The sequence below is a fragment of the Crinia signifera genome, chromosome 2, assembly GCF_055691185.1.
Source record: "Crinia signifera chromosome 2, ASM5569118v1, whole genome shotgun sequence".
NCBI lineage: Eukaryota > Metazoa > Chordata > Amphibia > Anura > Myobatrachidae > Crinia > Crinia signifera.
In genome coordinates this window covers 310640614-310653233 of record NC_139218.1, presented here as the reverse complement: position 1 = coordinate 310653233, position 12620 = coordinate 310640614, and positions in this window count along the sequence as shown.

Here is a 12620-nt window from a genome sequence, read left to right as displayed (position 1 = left end):
TTTTTGAGCAAAAATGGTGAAAAATCGGTAAAACATCGCATGGCATTGTATGCCATCGATGCGATACGATGTTTTACCGATTTTTGAGCCATTTTAGCTCAAAAATCGTATGCGATCGCATCGGATGCCATACGATGGCATCCGATGCGATGCGATGGCACCCGATTTTGCACTAAAATGCATCAGAATGCATTGAAATGTGTATTAAAGTAGTGAAATGCCCCCAAATGCCATTTTCATAGTGCACCACCCCCACTATCAACGTCAACCCGAAGCGTGGCGAGCGCAGCGAGCCCGCGAGGGGCGGCGGTACGCGTCCTACGACCTTTTCATACCCCCACTATCCACGTCGGCGTGGAGTTGAGAATAGAATAGTGTGGCGAGCGCAGCGAGCGGACGCGGATACCTGTAAATCCCGCGAGGAGACGCGTATAGCTGTGAAGGTATCCGCGTCCCCTCGCGGGGCGCGCTGCGCTCGCCACGCTTCGGGCTCGGTGGCTCGCTGCGCTCGCCACACTATTCTATTCTCAACTCCACGCCGACGTGGATAGTGGGGGTATGAAAAGGTCGTAGGACGCGTACCGCCGCCCCTCGCGGGCTCGCTGCGCTCGCCACGCTTCGGGTTGACGTTGATAGTGGGGGTGGTGCACTATGAAAAATGGCATTTGGGGGCATTTCACTACTTTAATACACATTTCAATGCATTCTGATGCATTTCAGTGCAAAATCGGGTGCCATCGCATCGCATCGGATGCCATCGTATGGCATCCGATGCGATCGCATACGATTTTTGAGCTAAAATGGCTCAAAAATCAGTAAAACATCGTATCGCATCGATGGCATACGATGCCATGCGATGTTTTACCGATTTTTCACGTTTTTTGCTCAAAAATCGGTAAAACATCGTATCGCATCATATGACATCGTATGCCACTACATATGGCATACGATGTTATCCGATGTTTTACCGATTTTTCACCATTTTTGCACAAAAATCGGTAAAACATCGTATCGCATCGTATGACATCGTATGCCACTACATATGGCATACGATGTTATCCGATGTTTTACCGATTTTTGACCATTTTTGCTCAAAAATCGGTAAAACATCGTATCGCATCGTATGACATCGTATGCCACTACATATGGCATACGATGTTATGCGTGGGCATACGATTTTTGGGCTAAAATAGTCAAAAATCGGTAAAACATCGCATCGCATCGTATGCCATCGTATGCCACATGCGATACGATGCGATGCGATTTTTAGCATACGATCTGCATACGATGCAGGTCGTGGGAGCCGTGATACTCCACAAGTACCACAATTACCTTACATCTCACTTTTGCAACCTGCATGTCCCAACATTGGTTACCGCAGGAATTGTCATTGTCCTCCCGCACTTAAGTTGGCGGGCTGAAGGCCACACAGTGACATAAAAATATAAAGGCCCACACAGTGACCTAGTACACCTCACAGATCAAGGCCAAACAATGACAGGCTACTTAAATCATTATACACTATTTATCAGTGATGCCAATTACACATTACGCCGCACACTGTGATGACAATTACACATTACGCCGCACACTGTGATGACAATTACACATTATGTCGCACACCGTGATGACAATTACACATTATGTCGCACACCATAATGCCCATTAGATCCCACACTGTGATGTCCATTACACACCACACTGTGATGGCAATTACACAATACTCCCCACACCGTAATGCCTATTACACATTATGCCCCAGGCGCTGCTGCCGTACAACTGATGCCATTTACTAATATGCCCCCACGTGCCAGATATGCCCCCACAGTGCCATACATATATGCCCCCACAGTGCCACACATATGCCTCCACAGTGCCACACATATGCCCCCACAGTGCCACAAGCAGCACAACTCACTGTCTCTGGCCCTGGGTCTCCCCCTCCAGTCCCCTGCCACTGCCATATGCCCCATACAGTGCCACATATATGCCCCCACAGTGACACATATGTGCCCCCACAGTGACACATATATGCCCCCACAATGCCAAATACGCCCCCACAGTGCCACAGATATGCCTTCACAGTGCCACACATATGCCCCTACAGTGCCAGATATGCCCCCATAGTGCCACAGATATGCCCCCACAGTGCTTCAGATATACCCCCACAATGCCAAATATGCCCCCACAGTGCCACACATATGCCCCTACAGTGCCAGATATGCCCCCACAGTGCCAATGATATGCCCCTACAGTGCCATACATATGCCCCTACAGTGCCACAGATATGCCCCTACAGTGCCATACATATGAACCCACAGTGCCACAGATATGCCCCCAAAGTGCCACAACTTACTATGGCCCTGGGTCTCCCCCTCCAGTCCCCAGCTGCTGCCTGGTGTTGGTGTCGGTTGAGGTGCTGCTGCTGATGCTGCTTCTTCTTCTTTCCATTTCCATGGGAGGGGAGCGCATTGCGCGTCTCTCCTTCCCCTTGTCCCTGAGCCGCCAGCCATTCATGCCTCGCGGGCTGGCTCCTGATTGGCTGCCGGCCCGCGAGCGCTCTCTGATTGGCTGACAGCTAGGCCCCAGTGAGCGAGGGGAAGGAGAGACGGAAGATGCGCTCCGCTCCCCTCCCCTCCCCTGGGAAATCACTCAGTGAGTGAGCGCCTGATGTCGAGGCGGCCGGGGAGAGGGGGAGGAATTGAGGCGTCGGCGGCAGCAGCGTTGGGTGGAGCTGCCGGGCGCCCTAGCTGTTAACAGAGGCGGACAAGCCGTGCGGCGCCCCGGGCTGCTGCACGGCTTGTCCGCCTCTAGAAACGGCCCTGACTATAAGCTCCGGAATGCAGAGTTTGATGTCTGGTCCGGCGTTCCGGTGTCTTATCCGGGTCCGGTTTTTACTTAGTCCCCTTTCATGAATGCACGTTATTTTGAGGTATGTGTTCTATAGGCCTATAAATAAGTGTGTGTGTGTATATATATATATATATATATATATAAAAAATAAATAACATAATATGTATTCATATTGACATTATTCACAAAATGGAGAATGTCCCCGCTGAAAACTAACTAATTTGATATACTGTAAATGCAAGAAATATGCTTTGAAGCAAATCATCCTGTTTATCTCCACCTTTAAAACTCAATATAATACTGTGGAAAAAAATAGGTTGAAAGTACTAGCACCTTGTAAAGCCTCATCCTATTCTGAAGGATAGTATTCTGGATCAAATTTCAGCTATAGAAAATCTGGTACAAGACTGCCTTGTAAAAAGTGCTATTCCTGAAAAAAAGATTGGAGAGGATTAAAACAAAAGGTTTCTATAGATATGGATCTTATCTTGAGTCAGAGGCATACCTAAATATTCATGGGCCCCCTAGCAAAAGTTTGGCCCCCTATTTAGCAACTGATGGTGATAAATGTATGTAAAACATATTACTTAGCAAAGATGGGCCCCATAGCAGCTGCACCTCACGCACTATGATAGTTATGCCCTTGTCTTTGGTGCAGATCCCATAGAACCCAAGATTCAGAAACTAAAAATGTTACCTCTAATAACAACAAATTTAACATTTGACATTTCTGATTTTATAACTTGCAGTAGCAATAATTGCATCTATGGGTCGGCTTCAATGCAGCCGGCGAGGGGTTAAACAGCAGGGATCGCCGAAAACAAGCGACCCCCCCCCCCCCCACAGCTCGCAAAAATCATTGAATACACCCCATTATCTGTTGTGTGTTATTTTTCTGTTTGTCTGGGATACATTCGGACACTGTTGGACCAATTTGGACAAAACCAACACAGGGTGGCTTGATTGGTTCCAGATCAGGTTCTGGGGGCCCAAAAAGGGGTCCGGCCACTACACAAAGTGAGTCAGGGAAGCAAGAAATGTCAAAGTTGCTTAACATTAAGGGGGGTGGGGGGTAGAGGACATGGGGTTTAAGAAAAAAATGTGGCCTCTAAGACCCCCAATCCCGACTCTGTGGAGGTCCCGGGGCCCCAAAATGTCCTGTCTGCTTGCCCTTTGCTTTGATGATCAACACGGCACGTGGACAATAACTACAGGTGGCAGGCATCAATCTTTATAGCCAACTTTATGTTGCTTGCTCTCATGTTTCACTGGAAAAGATCTTTACATAAATTATATGCACCATGGGGAAAAACAGTCAATGTTGTGTACCCCAAGACTTTGCAACAAATACCTATGGCTGAAGATAAGGAAAACCCATCTTGCAAAGTAAAAATGATCAAGAAAGATGTTTTACTGTCCTATAACCAGGGCCGGCAACAAGGGGGTCAAAGGGTACACCCACCCTGGGCTCCAAAGTCAAGAGAAACTGAGGCTCAGTGTTTGCAAATGCACGCTATAGAGCATACTGTATATAGGGACTCAGTTTTACAGAGATGCGTTCTGCTGTTGCCAATGCTGTGGACTTGTCAGCGGCTGATGTGGGGAGAGGAACAGCAGAGGCAGGGAGCAGGTGATTATCGTCAGCTGGGGGCCATGGTAATGGCAGCAGCAGAGGGGAGCATGTGAGCAGTGGAAGCCAGAGGCCGGTAGCAGATGAGCAGTGGCAGCCAGGAACCAGGAGAGCTGCGGCCAAGGAGCTGGAGAGCCAGGAGGCCGTCCCCTGTGAATGGGAGACCCACCCGATGCTAGTGAGAACAGACCTGCCTCCTCTTCCCACCTTCTCCTCTATCCCCTCTCACCTCACCCTCTGCCACCTTGGCCCCCTCTCACTTCACCACGTATCAGCATGTCCCTTGCCCTCTCTCACCTCTGCCTGTCACCTCACCCCTTCTTGTCTCAGTCAGTCACCTTTCCTTCACCCAACTTAGCCAGTTGCTTCTCACCTCAGCCCATCACCTCGCCTCTTCTTGCCTCAGACACCTTGCCCTCACTCACCTTAGCCCGTCGATTCATCCCCTCGCCTCAGCCCGTCGCCTTGCCCCCTTTTGCCTTAGCCCCTCATTTTGTCACTTCTCGCCACACCCCTCTCCTTCCCGTCTCACCTCTCTATCCCCCCACCCTATCTCTTTCCTTTTTTTTCTCTCTCTCTCTCTCTACTCTCTTTCTCCAAATCCTGTGCTCTCCCTCCCACCCCATCTCTATCACCCTCTATCTGCCTGGCTGTCTCTCCTGTTTTTCTCTCTATCTCCCATTGACCCTTCTCTTTCCCCTACTCTCCTCTCCATACCCCCTCTTTCTCTCTACCCTCTCTCACCTCTCTTTATCTCTCTCTGCTCTAGTGTTATTCCTCTCCTTTCCAACCTCTTTCCCAATGTTACCCTCTTTCCTCCATCTTTCTGACAGTCTTACTCTCTCCCCTACCCTCTCTCTACCTGGTGCTGTCTCTCTCGCTCTCTTCCTGACACACAGGGGGAAATTTACTAAAGGAAATGTGTAAAAAATAGGTGTAAAAATAGGTGTATTTGTACCCAGAAATACACTTATTTTTTACATTTTCTATCCCGAAAATATGGCAATTCGTATTGATAGCACATCAATACGAATTGCTGTATTTTCGGGATAGAAAATGTCAAAAATAAGTGTATTTCTGGGTACAAATACACCTATTTTTACACCTATTTTTTACACATTTCCTTTAGTAAATTTCCCCCACTGTGTCTCTGACACCATCTCTTACCCTTTTATCTCCCTGACACTCTCTCTTAATGCCATATTTATCTCTCGCTCTCTGACATTCTATCTCTCTCTTGTTCCTTCCCCTTTCTCTATCTGACACGTCTCACACCTTTCTCTTTCTCTAATCCTTTTTACGTGAAAGGAGGGGGGGGGGGGGTAAGCTCAAAAGCATAATATGTGTAGGGACACAAAACCAGTGGAGGAGGACCTTGGATCAACACATGTTTTCACTGTGCGCGATCACTGCAGGCCGCATTTCCTAATTGGAGTATACAAACTGATACTTCTTTCACATTGCCTGAATGTTTTTGAAACGGTATTTAAAACGGTATATTACCGTTTTAAACCCCTTTCACACTGCACATAAATACCGGGTCTCAAGCAGGTTTGCAGTGTGAAAGCAGGACAGACAGTAGAAGACAGCGTAGTGCATATGTAATGAGCTGCTCATTACATATGCGCATATGTAATGAGCACAGTGCATATGTAATGAACGGCTCATTACATATGCTCTGCGCTCTCATAGCTACTGCCTGAGTCCTATATACCGGTTCAGAGCCGTTCACACTGCATATACCGGTTATTTGTAACAGGTAAATGCAGATTGGTGCTTTCACACTGCAGCTCTAACAGTTTTAAAAGGCTAAAAAATCGGCAATATACCGGTTAAGAGCTGCAGTGTGAAAAGGGTATGAGTATGCTGGCCGCACATCTGGCATTGCTCAAGTACAGAAAAAAAATAGGCAAGTGTAGGGACCTCACTCACTATGAAAGAAGGCTCAACCCCCGGCCCTGTTAACTGCGCTTTACTGCATGACATTGTTATGCTAAGTCTGCAGTACCAGCACTTCTCTTCTGTTCCTGGTACCGCGGTCAGGAGCAGGACTGCACCAAGAGGACAAACAGCAATTACGGCTCCCCCTCAGTCGCTGCAGTTACTGACTACAGGCACCGACTCCACTCATGAGACAGCTGACACTTAGATACAATTTTTACTACTATATTTACATTCTATTGAGACTCTCTTGACACCCCACATCTCTCTCTACTACCCCCCTTTCAATCAATGTTTATCTCTCTCTTTCTTGCTCACTTTCCCCGTCTCAATCCCTCGCTCTCTTCCAATCTCTCCCTCCCTCTCTATCTTTCAAAATCTCTTTACCCCCCATTCTTACCTTTTCACCTTTTGTTTTTATTTCATTTCATTCAATTCTCTTACATGGGTATTGTAACTTTCTCTTTCAATGGTCCTGGTGACACAGCTCAACACTGGGATGTAGGAGGGTCCGAAGGAGCCAGGCACCTATCCTAAAATTTTCAGAGGGTAGGCTCCTCCCCTACTGCATCCCGGACTCTTCAGTTCGTGTTAGGTGCCCACTGGAGTGGGTGCTATTCTAAAGAGCTGCTGGAGCAGCTGAAGAAATAGAGTAGTTAGGGGATTTTTATTATTTTATTAATTTTCACTCTAGCTAGGTAGGCACAGTGTGAGGATTCTTCTAGTGAATCCTCACACTGCTAGCGCAGCAGGAGCTGACAGAAGCGCGTCCTGTCAGCTCGCTGTGCACAGGGGAGACGCTGTCTGGCCTCCCTGTGCAGCGCTTACAGCTTCTTTTAGGAAGCTGCCTGGGCTCCGGAGCGTCCTGAAACCGGCTTCACGCTTAGGTGGGGATCATGGGGGACAGGCACTCCGTGATGGCGGCGGCCATTTTCTGCGGAGCCTACACACTGAGCTCCTATATGAGAGGACAGCAGTGTTGTTACAGGCATGTTCCAAGTGGTCCCCAGCCGAGGGGGAGATACTGGAACTAGGAAATCCTACTAAGGGAGCAGCTGACTGGGGGTGGTTGGCGCCAAAAGTCACGGACCCAGCAGCAGCAGGGACTTGGTCCCTTCCCTCACTCTGTTTTTGGCGCCTTTCAGAACGCTGGCAGCGGAGCTGAGCTGGCTTACAGATCCTGACAGAGTGTTTGGATTTCCTGGGCATCGTTTCCCCGCATCTGAAACCGACAGACAGATAAGTGACTGCGTGCATTAACCCTGTATAAGCGCTGTTGTACATTGTATGCACTGTTTGGGTTACTTGTCATCATGTCTGAGCAACAAGCTGTGGTTTTGGGGGAGGGAGCCCTTATTACACTGAGCGCTTGTAATGTGTGTACACAGAAATTTGTACCTGAGCTTGTGTATTGCTTGCGCTGCTGTGAGACCCATGGGGAGTGAACCCCAGAGGGCAGAGCAGATTGAACCCGCGTGGGCTAGTGCCCTGGGCAGGTCTGTTAACGCTTTAGTGCAATTGTTGGACAGGCAGAGTGATGTCTTGGTAGAATCTTAGAGACCTATGCCATCATCTCAGCAGTCCTCTGGCTCCTTGCCTCTTACCCAGGCAGATCCTGCCTTTATACAGGTGATGCAGGATACTGCAAAAGGGATCAACAGGTTTAGTGATTTACTAGACAAAATGGATGCTGATACTGTAGGGACCCCTAAGAGGGCTTACTCAGTGCCTTTATTGTTAGATGAAGAGGAGGGAGCGTATACTGATATCCCCTGGGACCAGGGTGATGATTTGGAAGATTCCTCAGCTGCTGGGGTGGAGGATCTTATTACAGCTGTACAACAGGCTTTAAAACTTTCAGTGGAGGATAAAACTCCTGCTAAAGGTGTGTTTAAACGACAGCGTAAGGAGGCTGTCACATTTCCTTCTGATGAAGGTTTACAGGAATTAATGGAAGGGGCTTGGAAAACCCCTGATAAAAGGCTTCAGATGCCAAAGAGATTCCTAAGCTTGTACCCCATGCCAGAGTCTCATGCGGAGCTCTGGGAAAAAGTGCCAGGTGTGGACGCTTCTGTGGCGCGCCTGTCTAAGGCTACTGTGTTACCTGTACAGGGGGCCGCAGCCTTCAAAGATCCTGTGGACAAAAAGCTGGAGGGTAACCTCAAGGCTATATTTGAAGGGGTGGGATTCAGCCTACGTCCGCTTATTGCTTCAGCCTGGGTCTCTAAGGCCATGATTGAGTGGGCTAATGATTTATGCACCATTTTACATGCTGATCCTGGTGTATTGCTGCTGGCAGAGAAACTTAAGGCAGCAGCTGAGTATGTGTTTGAAGCGGAGGAGGAAGCACTTAAAATGGCGACTAGAGTTTCCACAGTATCTATCAATGCCAGGAGAGTACTCTGGCTTAAGGCCTGGGAAGCAGATAATGAGTCTAAGAAGGCCTTAGAAACTTTAGCTTTCAAAGGAAAGTTATTATTTGGTTCTGAATTAGAAGTAATTATTAAGCAAGCCACGGGCGGCAAGAGTACATTCCTGCCTGCTCCCGCGGCAAAGCAGACATCCAGATTCTCTGCTTTTAGACCAGCCTTTCGGCCCTCCCCTAGAGGTGGTGCGTCCTTTCGAGGACAGTTATTTTGGGGAAAGTTCCAGTCAGCCAGGGGTAAGGCCCCAAAGTCCAAATTTGGCTCCTTTCACAAGAAGCCTGTCACCAAAGGAGAGGATAAACCCTCCGCATGACTGTCAGGGGATTTGCCTGACAGTGGTAAAGGTGGGGGGGCGTCTATCACTTTTCAGGGACGCTTAGGCTTCTCTAGACCAGGATGCCTGGGTGTTAGACATTATAGCCCAGGGCTACAAAATTCCCTTCAAAGGTCTTCCTCCGAGAAGATTTATTCCCACATCTTTACCAAAGGAAGCTCGGCTTCGGACAGCTCTTTTAGGAGCAGCTCACTCTCTGTTAGAGAAGGGAGTGGTAATTCCGGTTCCCAGGGCAGAGTGGAAGAAAGGCTTTTACTCCACTCTGTTTCTGGTTCCCAAACCAGACGGGTCTTTCAGACCTATACTAAATCTAAAGTCTCTAAATGTTCATTTGTGGGTAGACCATTTCAAAATGGAGTCTCTACGGTCAGTGCTGCTAAGCCTGGACCAGGGAGAATTTTTAGCTTCCATGGATGTCCAGGACGCGTATCTTCATGTTCCTATACACCCAGAACATCAGGCCCTGTTGAGGTTTGCGATAGGAGACCTGCATTTATAGTTCCAGGCGTTGCCCTTTGGTCTGGCCACAGCGTCAAGGGTATTTACCACGATAATGTCTGTAATGGCGGCTGTGCTTCGGCTGAGGGGAATCACAGTGATACCTTATTTGGACGACCTGCTGTTCAAAGCAGAGTCAGCAGACAGGTTGCACAGTCATTTGGCGGAAGCCATCAGTTTTTTACAGGCTCACGGCTGGCTTTTAAATTTGCAAAAGTCTCAGTTGATGCCGTCACAGAGACTTCAATTCTTGGGAGTCATTCTGGATACCCATCTGCATCGGGTATTTCTACCAGAGGCGAAGGCCAGGGATCTGGTCGCCTTAGTCCAGGAGATTCTCAGCTCTCGGAGCACATCAGTGTGGAGGTGCCTAAAGCTGCTGGGGAAAATGGTGGCGTCGTTCGAGACGCTGCAGTTTGCCAGGTTCCACTCTCGGGTGTTCCAGTGGAACATCTTGACGGCGTGGTCTGGAAACACACAGACCATAAAGTCAGAGCAGATAGTGCTGTCTTCAGAGACTCGAGCCTCCCTGAAATGGTGGACAGACGTTGATTCCCTTCAGTGGGGTCGGTCACTACAGTCTTGGAGCTGGCTGGTAGTAACTACCGACGCCAGTCTCAGGGGCTGGGGGGCAGTGATCTTGGACCTGCGGCTGCAGGGCTTGTGGACCCCAGAGGAGGCGGCTCTACCGATCAACATCTTGGAACTGAGAGCTGTCTGGAAAGTGATTTCTCTGGCAGGAGACAGGCTACACAGACTACCTTTAAGGATTCAGACCGACAACGCCACAGCTGTGGCGCACCTGAATCACCAGGGAGGTACACGCAGCAAATTGGCCATGTGGGAGGTGTCCAGAATCTTCCTGTGGGTGGAACGGAATGTTCCAGCAGTTTCAGCTATATTCATACCAGGAGTGGAGAATATAGAGGCCGACTTCCTGAGCAGGGAGGAGCTGAAGGAAGGGGAATGGAGTTTAAATCCCCAAGTATTTTATCAGATTACCTTGAAGTGGGGAACTCCGGATGTGGACCTGATGGCATCCAGGTTCAACCATCAGGTGCCCAGATTTTATGCCAGAACAAGGGATCCACTGGCAGAAGCAGTGAATGCCATGACTATCCCCTGGGAGGGGAATCTCCTATATGTTTTTCCGCCAGTTCCAATGCTGGTGAGACTGTTGAGAAGAATACAGGCCCAGGCGATCCCGGTGATCTTAGTGGCCCCAGATTGGCCAAAGAGGTCCTGGTATTTGAGGCTTCAGAGATTGTCTGTGGACTCGTGGCGTCTACCTCTGAGGCCAGACCTGCTAAGACAAGGACCGTTCAATCATCTGGATTCAGCTCGATTAACTTTGATGGCCTGGCTATTGAGACCACCATTCTAAAGAATAAAGGATTCTCAGATGCAGTAGTTAACACCATGATAAAGGCCAGGAAATCAGTGTCTGCGGCAAATTATTATAGGGTCTGGAAGACCTACATTCGATGGTGTGAGAGACGAAAGGCTCATACATCACGTTTTAAGTTGACAAAAATGATGGAGTTTTTGCAGCATGGATTTTCTTCTGGGTTAAGCCTTCAATCATTAAAGGAGCAGATATCGGCTTTGTCCATCTACTTCCAGAAAAAGATTGCTATATTACCGGAAATTCAAACTTTTCTACAGGGGGTGTCTCGGTTGAAACCTCCCTACAAACAACCAGTAGCGCCTTGGGACTTGTCACTGGTTTTGGAATGCCTTCAGAAGGCGCCTTTTGAACCATTAAGGTCGGCGGACCTTAAGTTTCTCACATGGAAGCTGGTATTCTTGTTGGCAGTGGCATCGGCAAAAAGTGTGTCAGAGTTAGGAGCATTGTCCTGCAAGTCTCCTTTCCTGATATTTCACGAGGATAGGGCAGTTCTTCGGACGGTACCTCAGTTTTTGCCAAAAGTAGTCTCTGCTTTCCATCTAAATCAGGAGATAGTTCTGCCTGTGTTTCAACCCCCAGAGGGTTCTAGGAAAAGGGACAAATTGAGGAATTTGGATGTTGTGCGTGCCTTACGCATTTATGTGGAAAGGGTTAAGAGTGTCAGAAAGACTGATACCTTGTTAGTATTGTACGACATACACAAAATTGGTTGGCCTGCATCTAAGCAGACCATTGCAAGGTGGTTGCGCTGTTATAGCGTTTGCATACACTAAAGTTGGAAGGCCTGTTCCGGCCAGGATTAATGCGCATACCACCAGGTCGGTTGCCACCTCTTGGGCGGTTCGACATGGGGCAACAGCTGAGCAGGTTTGCAGGGCTGCCACTTGGTCATCTGTTCATACCTTTGCCAAATTCTATAGGTTCCATGAGTTCGCGTCGGAGGATGCATCATTTGGGCGAGCAGCAATGAGAGCTGCAGACCTGAGCGTACCCACCCAAAGGACCGGCTCTGGAACATCCCAGTGTTGAGCTGTGTCACCAGGACCATTGAAAGAGAAAAAGGGATTTTTGTAAGAACTTACCGTTCGAATCCCTTTCTCTGATCTGGCGTTTGTACTGAGTTAATGTATTCCAGTGGCTTTGAAAGATTGAACTGAAGAGTCCGGGATGCAGTAGGGGAGGAGCCTACCCTCTGAAAACTTTAGGATAGGTGCCTGGCTCCTTCGGACCCTCCTACATCCCAGTGTTGAGCTGTGTCACCAGGACCATATCAGAGAAAGGGATTCGAACGGTAAGTTCTTACAAAAATCCCTTTTTTTCATTGGTTTTAAGTTTGTGTAGTTTTTTATTTAAAGGTCCAGTACATTGTTTAATTTATGTTTTTGTGCCGCTATTGTTTTATTACTATATTAGTGACATTGTTTTTGTGTCCATAGTATGGTAGACCTGTAGATGACAAGTGTGTGATGTCATGACCCATGTCATATATTGGTGACATCAAAACCCGTGGGACACAAGGGGAGAGATGTG